This window comes from Aotus nancymaae, unplaced genomic scaffold (assembly GCF_030222135.1).
Source record: "Aotus nancymaae isolate 86718 unplaced genomic scaffold, 86718_ANA_hifiasm-v0.15.2.pri h1tg000053l, whole genome shotgun sequence".
Lineage (NCBI taxonomy): Eukaryota > Metazoa > Chordata > Mammalia > Primates > Aotidae > Aotus > Aotus nancymaae.
The window spans coordinates 6,725,565-6,734,659 of NW_026988467.1; the positions used below are offsets into that span (position 1 = coordinate 6,725,565).

The 9,095-nt window shown below is 47.0% G+C and overlaps 1 non-coding gene across 1 annotated transcript; it reads left to right on the top strand.

Annotated features, from left to right (window-relative positions):
* Positions 1-5,141: 5,141 nt before the first annotated feature.
* On the top strand, positions 5,142-5,248 carry LOC135269612 (U6 spliceosomal RNA). Its single transcript, XR_010337861.1, has one exon. It is a non-coding gene; the product is annotated as a U6 spliceosomal RNA (small nuclear RNA).
* Positions 5,249-9,095: the final 3,847 nt, after the last annotated feature.

The window sequence follows — 9,095 nt, forward strand, 5'->3', positions numbered from 1 at the left end:
CAAAGAACATGCTCCTGCAATGTGGCCAGCACAGGCTCTGTGACCTTGGGCAAAGCACTCAGCCTGACCAGCCTGGAGAATACACCCTCACAGGGTTGTCAGGTGGATGAAATGCATCCACAGTCCTTCGCCCACAATTCTGAAATCCAAAAGCCCCGAAGGCCGAAGGTTAAATCCTTTGGCAGCAGAGCCCGACCTGGCCCCACTTCATTCAGAGGCAAACTGACACAGTTTCAGGGTGTTTTTATTTATTTTATTTTAATTTAATTTTGGGTTGTTTATTTATTTATAATCCTCCCACCCCAGCCTCCCATGTAGCCGGGACTACAGGCACCCGCCACCATGCCTGGCTAATTTTTGTATTTTTTGTAGAGATGGGGTTTCATCACATTGGCCAGGCTGGTCTCAAATTCCTGAGCTCAGGCAATCCACCCACCTCAGCCTCCCAAAGTGCTGGGATTACAGGTGTGAGCCACTGTGCCCGGCCTCCAGGTATTTTTAAATCTCATGCAGTGTGAGGATTCCCAGATATTATGTGCTTGATGACAGAGTGCTGCCCAGGCCTGGGGTGTCATGTAAGATGCAGAACACGCCATCTGTCTGTCTGACTTCTCCGCTATTGTGAGAGCAACTCCAACATGTGAAATACAATGAGGGTTTTGGATAAGGGATTGTGTTTACAGCATCCTCTGCATAAGGCTGACATGCTTAATAAATGATAATTTTTAATTTTTTCTTCCTTCCCACTTTCCTTTTTTTTTCTTTTTGAGACAGAGTCTCGTTCTGTCACCCAGGCTTCAATGAAGTGGCATGAACACGGCTCACTGCAGCCTTAACCTGTTAGCCTCAAGCGATCCTCTCACCTCAGCCTCCTGAGTAGCTGGGACCACAGGTGCCTGCCACCACACCTGGCTAATTTATTTTTTGTAGAGGTGGGGGTCTTGTCATGTTGTCCAGGCTGGTCTTGACCTCCTGAGCTCAAGCAATCTTCCCACCTCCGCCTCCCAAAGTGCTGGGATTATAGGCGTAAACCACTGGGCCCAGCCCCTTTTTTAAGGATTATGTATGTTCTTAGCCTCTTTATCTCCAGCTCACCTTACAGCGTTTCAATGGATGCAAATAGATACCAGTTTAGAATCCCGGTACAACCACTGTGTATTCAGCACTGGCCATAGCGGGCCTCTAAGCCCTTTATACAGCCCATCTCAGCTGCTGCCTGAGACCAAGTAGCTGGCTGGTTAATCACATGCCCCCTGCCCTCTGCCTTCTGCCAAGGCATTTCCTCTATTCAAATCTAGGCTCTACCACTTACTAGCCAGGCCTGCTGTTTAAGCTTTCCATGCCACATTACGTGGGGATACAATCACGGATGTAACTTAAAAGTGTCCTGGCTGGGTGCAGTGGCTCATGCCTGAAATCCCAGCACTTTGGGAGGCTGAGGCAGGAGGATTGCTTGAGCCCTGGAGTTCAAGACTGGCCAACATGGCAAAAGCCCATCTCTACCAAAAGAGTTACAAAAATTAGCCGGCTGTGGTGCCATGTGCCTGTGGTCCCAGCTACTCCGGGGTCTTGAGGTGGGAGGTTCCTTGAGCCCAGGAGGTCAAGGCTGCAGTGAGCGGTGATCGCACCACTGCACTCCAGCCTGGGCGACAGAGGAAGACCCTGTCTCAAAACAACAACAAACACAGTGTCCTAAGAGGACTTATGTGCCTGTCACATAAGTGTTAGAATAATTACTATTAATCTTCACTCTAAACAATGTACTATAACTAGCCTCACTGTGCAAGTGAGGAAAATGAGGCATGAAGTGATTATATAAGTTGGCAGTTTGGCAACAGAACCCTATGCTCTACTTAGCCTCTCAGAAGTAGAGACAAAGGGAAGAGTGGGAAGGAGGGAGGAGGTAGGAAAAAGGGCATTGTCTATCCTGGTGGCACCTGCTCAGCCGGCCATTCCCATGACAGTGTCATGTCATCGATTCATACTGAGCAGCTGCCGAATTCCAGGCATGATTCAAAACTATCAGAGACTGGGCGTGGTGGCTCATGCCTGTAATCCCAGCACTTCGGGAGGCTGAGGCAAGTGGATCACCTGAGGTCAGGAGTTCGAGACCAGCCTGGCCAACATAGTGAAATCCCATCTCTACTAAAATTACAAAAATTAGCCAGGTGAGGTGGCATGCACCTGTAATCCCAGCTACTTCGGAGGCTGAGGCACAAGAATTGCTTGAAACTGGGAGGCGGAAGTTGCAGTGAGCCAAGATCGCGCCACTGCACTCCAGCTTGGATGAAAGAGCAAAACTCTGTCTCAAAAAAATAAAAATTTAAACATTTTTTTAAAAAACTTAAGCTTTCCATGCCATATTACATGGGGATACAATAACAGGTGTAACTCAAAAGTGTCCTGGCTGGGTACAGTGGCTCATGCCTGAAATCCCGGCACTTTGGGAGGCCAAGGCAGGAAGATTGCTTGAGCCCTGGAGTTCGAGACCAGCCTGGCCAACACGGCAGAAACCCATCTTTACCAGAAATGATACAAAAATAAGTTGGCTGTGGTGGTATGCGCCTGTGGTCCCAGCTACTCAGGGGTCTTGAGGTGGGAGGTTGCTTGAGCCTAGGAGGTCTGGGCCAGAAACACAAGTCTGGGCCTCTTAGACTTAAGATATTGCACCAAAGGTGCCTCCTTCTAAGAAGTGATCGTGAACATTTGTGGGCAGGGACAAAGAGCTCACAGAAAATAGGAAGAACAGGTTCCAGCCTTGTGGGCACCGAGAGGGACTCTCAACAGGCAGCGGCTTTTCCTGGTCAGAGCTGGAACAACTGGCTTTTCATTAATGAGGCTTGACTTGCACAGTCTCATTAGGCCCATAGCTGGAAGCCTGGCTCCGGCTGAATCAGTTGAGGAGAAATGAGAAGAGGACCAGCGACCTGCTGGGCATTTGTGCTTTGCCTGCAAATTGCACTACCTGTCCCTGCTGCCTCTGGGCAGAAACAGGCCTCCCAGCTCCCCCTCACCTTCCTCCCGGGAGGTCCAGCCCTAGCCTTTGGCTCTCTGCTAAACTGAAATGCTCCTTACAATCCCCCTGCAAAAAAACGAAACCCCAGACTTTTGGGAGTGGACGGATGTTTTTCCAATAGCCCACAGCTTTTGCAGAAAAACAAGGATTAAAGAAGCAATTAGTGGTTTGCCAACAAGCAGTCAGAGGGGAGAGCAACAGAAATCCACAATGGATCAGCAGGAAGCCTCAGGCCCTTCAAAATTTGGAATGGTTTCAAAAAGCCCACACAAGCTTCTCCTCTCCCACCCCACCAAGTCAGAGAGCCAGGGACACCTAAATGAATCTGTCTCTGAGTATAACTGTCTGTGCATGTCCCCCCCTCTACACCTGGCATGTCACACATACATACATACATGCATACATACATATATTTATGTCTGTAATCCACCTTGCTTTTTCACTTTGTAAGTCAATTTCTTTCTTTCATTCTCTCATTCTCTCTTTCTTTCTTTCTTCTTTCTGTTTCTGTTTTTCTGTTTCTCTCTCTTTTTTTTTTTTTTTTTGAGACAAAAGTCTTGCTCTATTACCCAGGCTGGATGGAGTGCAGTGGTGTGATCTCAACTCACTGCAATATCCACCTCCGGGGTTCAAGCAGTTCTTCTGCCTCAGCCTCCGAAGTAGCTGGGATTACAGGTGCCTGCCACCACACCCAGGTAATTTTTGTAGTTTTAGTAGAGACGGGATTTTGCCATGTTGGCCAGGCTGGTCTCAAACTCCTGGCCTAAAGTGATCTTCCCACCTCAGCCTCCCAAAGTGCTGGGATTACAGGCATGAGCCAACTCACCTGGCCTACTTTATGGTCAACTTTTCTAAAATACATTTTAATTAACATACAATAAAATGCACCCATTTTAACTGTAACTTTTAACAAGTTTAATTCTCATTGTGTGGGCCAGGTGCAGGGGCTCATGCCTGTAATCCCAGCACTTTGGGAGACCAAGATGGGTGGATCACCTGAGGTTAGGAGTTCGAGACTAGCCTGTCCAACATGATGAAACCCCATCTCTACTAAAAATACCAAAAAATTAGCTGGATACCTGTAATCCCAGCTACTTGGGAGGCTGAGGCAGGAGAATCACTTGAACTTGGGAGGCAGAGGTTGCTGTGAGCCGAGATAGCGCCATTGCACCACTCCAACCTGTGCAACGAGCAAAACTCGGTCTCCAATTCTCATTGTATGTATATGCCTGATCAGGTATGAAGATATGAAACATTTTTGTCTTCTTCAGCCTCTTTGCAGTCAGTCTGCTCCCATCCCCAGCTCCAGACATCCTTACTCTTCTGTTCTCAGTCACTAAAGATTAGTTTTACCCTTTTAAGAATTTCATATAGCCGGGCATGGTGGCGCGTGCCTGTAGTCCCAGCTACTCGGGAGGCTGAGGTGGGAGGATCACTTGAGCCCAGGAGTTCTGGGCTGCAGTGCGCTATGCCTATCAGGTATCTGCACTAAGTTTGGCATCAATATGGTGATCTTCCAGGAGCAGAGGACCACCAGGTTGCCTAAGGAGGGGTGAACCGACCCAGGTCAAAAACGGAGCAGGTCAAAACTCCCGTGCTGATCACTAGTGGGATCGCGCTTGTGAATAGCCACTGCACTCCAGCCTGGGCAACATAGCAATACCCCGTTTCTAAAAAAAAAAAAATTCATATAAATGAAATCATTCACTTTTTATGTCTGGTTTCTTTCTTTGTTTTTATTTATTTATTATTTTTTTGAGACAGGGTCTGCTTCTGTCACCCAGGCTGGAGTGCAGGGGTGCAATCATGGTTTACAACAGCCTCGACCTCCCAGGCTCAAGAGATTCTCCCACCTCAGCCTCCAGAGTAGCTGGGATTACAAGCACACACTACCACACCTGGCTTATTTTTTAAATTTTATGTAGAGTGAGGATCCATCTAGGTAGGCAGGCTGGCCTCAAAATCCTGGGCTTAAACAATCCTCAGCCTCCCAAAGTGTTAGAATTACAGGCGTGAGCCACCACGCTCAGCCTCAGGGCTTAAGCCATCCTCCCACCTCAGCCTCCTACGTAACCGGGACCACAGGTTTGTGCCATCACACCTGGCCGTAAAAATAACTTTACATGTGCTCGCTTCGGCAGCACATATACTAAAAGTGGAACGATACAGAGAAGATTAGCATGGCCCCTGCCCAAGGATGACACACAAATTCGTGAAGCGTTCCATGTTTTCATTAAAATTTTTTTTTTTTTTTTTTTTAAAGACAGGGTTTCACCATGTTGGTCAGGCTGGTCTTGAACTCCCGACCTCAGGTGATCCACCCGCCTTGGCCTCCAAAGTGCTTGGATTACAGGCGTGAGCCATCATGCCCAGCCACTAAAAAATTTTAAAGTAAATAAAAGTTTAAAAATTTCTAACATATAAAAATAAATAAATAAATAAAAATAATTTTACATTTGATCTTAGCCAAAGGCCAAGAAGGAATGTAAAAATATATATTTTTTAAGACAGAGTTTCTCTCTTCTTGCCCAGTCTGGAGTGCGATCTCGGCTCATTGCAACCTCCGCCTCCTGGGTTCAAGTGATTCTCCTGCCTCAGCCTCCAGAGTAGATGGGATCACAGGTATGTGTCACCATGTCTGGCTAATTTTGTATTTTTAGTAGAGAAAGGATTTCTCCATGTTGGTCAGGCTAATCTCGAACTCCTGACCTCAGGTGATCCGCCTGCCTCAGCCTCCCAAAGTGCTGGGATTACCGGCGTGAGCCACCACGCCCGGCCCCCAAAAATAATTTTTAAAAAAGTTTTAAATATTAAAATAGAGATGGAGGCCGGGTGCAGTACCTCATGTCTGTAATCTCAACACTTTGGGAGGCCGAGGCAGGCAGATCACTTGAGGTCAGGAATTCAAGACCAGCCTGGCTCATATGGTGAAACCCTGTCTCTACAAAAAATACAAAAATTAGCCAGCCATGGTGGCGGGAGCCTATAGTCTCAGCTACTCGGGAGGCTAAGGCAGGAGAATCACTTGAACCAGGGCGGAGGTTGCAGTGAGCCAAGATCGCGCCACTGCACTCCAGCCTGGGTGACAGAGTAATAAAAAACAAAAAAATTTATATTAAAGTTGTTTGCAGCTAGCCAGAACCTTTTTTTGTATATTGACCTTATTTCTTGTGATCTTGCTAAATTCACTAATTAGTTCTAGTAGTTGTTATACAGATTCCTTAGAATTTTCTAGTAAACAGTTACATCATCTGTGACTCTAGACAGTTTCACTTCTTTCTGATCTTTTCACATTTTTTTCTTTTTCTTGCCTTACTGCATGGACTAGGGCCTCTAGTACAACATTGAGTAAGTGGTAAGAGAAATGTCTTCGCTTATTGCCAGTCATAGGCGGCAGATGGTCAGTTATTTAATGTTGTGTGTGATGTTAGCTGTAGGTTTAGCATAGATGCTTTATATCAGATAGAGGAATTCCCTCCTGTTCCTAGTTTGCTGAGAGCTTTTTTTCATGAATAAGTGTTCAGTTTTGTCAAATGCTTTTCTGCGTCAACTGACATGGTCATCTGATTTTTCTCCATTATTCTCTCTCTCTTTCTCTTTTGCTGTTTTATTTTTCTTTTTCTTTTGCCATTGACACAGCCCCAGGAGGTCCTGAGAATACGCGTCCCTGTTATTCTCTTAATATGCTGAATTATATGGATTGATTTTCGAATGTTAAACCAACCTCTAAATCCTGGGTATCTCTCATTTTGTCCTAATGTATTATCCTTTTTCTGTATTGCTGGATTTGATTGCCAGTGTTTCATGAAAGGTTTTTATCTGTTGGAATCTCTGTTGTATACCCAGCACGGCCATGGCCACTGCCTGAGCTGGTGTCAGAGAAGCTCTAAAGTCTGGCCGGCAGAGGAAGGGGGTCATCCTAGGCAGGGAAAAGAGCAGGTTCAGGCCAGGCATGGTGGCTCATGCCTGTAATCCCAGTACTTTGGGAGGCGGAGGTGGGAAAATTACCTGAGGTCAGGAGTCCAAGACCATCCTGGACAACATGGCGAAACCCTGTCTCTATTAAAAATACAAAAATTAACTGGGTGTTGTGGCAGATGCCTGTAGTCCCAGCTACCAGGGAGGCTGAGGCAGGAGAATCACTTGAACTCAGGAGGCAAAGATTGCAGTGAGCCGAGATCGTGCCACTGTACTCCAGCCTGGGTGACAGAGTGAGACCTCATCTCAAAACAAACAAACAAACAAAAATTAGCCAAACATGGTGGCACACATCTGTAATCCCAGCTATTCGGGAGGCTGAGGCAGGAGAATCAATTGAACCAGGGAGGAGGAGGTTGCAGTGAGCCAAGATCATGCCTCATCACTCCACCACAGGTGACAGAGTGAGGTCTCCTCTTAAAAGAACAACAACTGCAAAACCCAGCAGGTTCAAATGCTCAGGGCATGACAGATCATTGCATCAGCCGCTATGTAGCGGGGTGACCTTGGGCAAATCTATCCTGCTTATCAATAAAAAGGCAAGGAAAGCAACTGGGCTACCAAACATTGTGAGTATCCGATGGGACCTGGGGAAAGGTCTTGAAAAAAACAAAATGTGAAACACCTTAGGAACATTCTTTTTATTTTTTAAAAACATTTTTTATTTTATTTCTTTTTCTTTTAAGATGGGGTTTCACCATGATGGCCAGGCTGGTCTTGAACTTCTGACCTCAGGTGATCCACCCACCTCAGCCTCCCAAAGTGCTAGGATTACAGGCGTGAGCCACCACGCCCGGCCAGGAACATTCTAATAGGAGGACAACCCTGCTACTGACAAGGAGGTGGGGAGATCTATTGTTGTGGGCACACAGCACTGGACGGACAACACTTGGGAAAAGAAGGCAGGAGGCCAGGTGCTACCTTGGAGTTAAGAGCTTGGGTCCCAGCCTCAAACACCTCTGTGAGCAAGGAGACAAGAAGAAGGGCTACGCTCCAAGGATGGCATCTCCTAGGGCTTCAAATCCTGCCCAGAGGCCCAGCACTGTGGCGCACGCCTGTAATCCTAGCACTTTAGGAAGCCTAGGCAGAGAGATCACTTGAGGTCAGCAGTTCGAGACCAGCCCAGCCAACATGGTGAAAACCCCGCCCTTCTCTACTCAAAATAAAAAAGATTAGCCAGGTGTGGGAGTGGGCGCCTGTAATCCCAGCTACCTGGGAGGCTGAGACAGAATTGCTTGAGCCCAGGAGGTGGAGGCTGCAGTAAGCAGAGATCACACTGCTGCACTCCAGCCTAGGGGACAAAGTAAGACTCCATACCAAAAAATATATAAAAAATAAAAAATTATTTATTTTTACTTTTTTTTTTTTGAGATACGGTCTCACTCTGTCACCCAGGCTGGAGAGCAGTGGCGCAATCTTGGCTCACTGCAACCTCTGCCTCCTGAATTCAGGTGATTCTCCTGCCTCAGCCTCCCAAGTATTTGGGACTACAGGTGTACACCACCATGCCCAGCTAATTTTTCTATTTGTAGTAGAGACGGGGTTTCACCACGTTGGCCAGGCTGGTTTTGAACTCCTGACCTCAGGTGATCTGCTGGCCTCAGCCTCCCAAAGTGCTGGGATTATAGGCGTGAGTCACTGTGTCCAGCTATTTTTTTTTTTCTTTTGTAGAGATGGGGTTTTGCCACGTTGTCCAGGCTGGTCTTGAGCTCCTGGACTCAAGCAATCCGCTCTTCTCAGCCTCCCAAGGTGCTGGGGTGACAGGCGTGAGCCGCTAGGCCAGGTCTCTTTACTTATTTTTTTTTTTTAAGATGGGGTTTCACCGTGATGGCCAGGCTGGTCTTGAACTCCTGACCTCAGGTGATCCACCCACCTTGGCCTCCGAAAGTGCTAGGATTACAGGCATGAGCCAGCGCGCCCGGCCCTCTTTACTTCTTTTTGTCAGATATCAGATATCTCGTTCCCTAGTATGGCTTCCCCTTCTCCTAGGCCTAGGAGCAATAGCTTTAATAAAGTAATCACTGTATTTGCATTTTGGAGGACTGCTCCTAAGAGCTGTTTTTATTTAAAGAGTCCCAGCAATCAAATACAGATTGGCTTG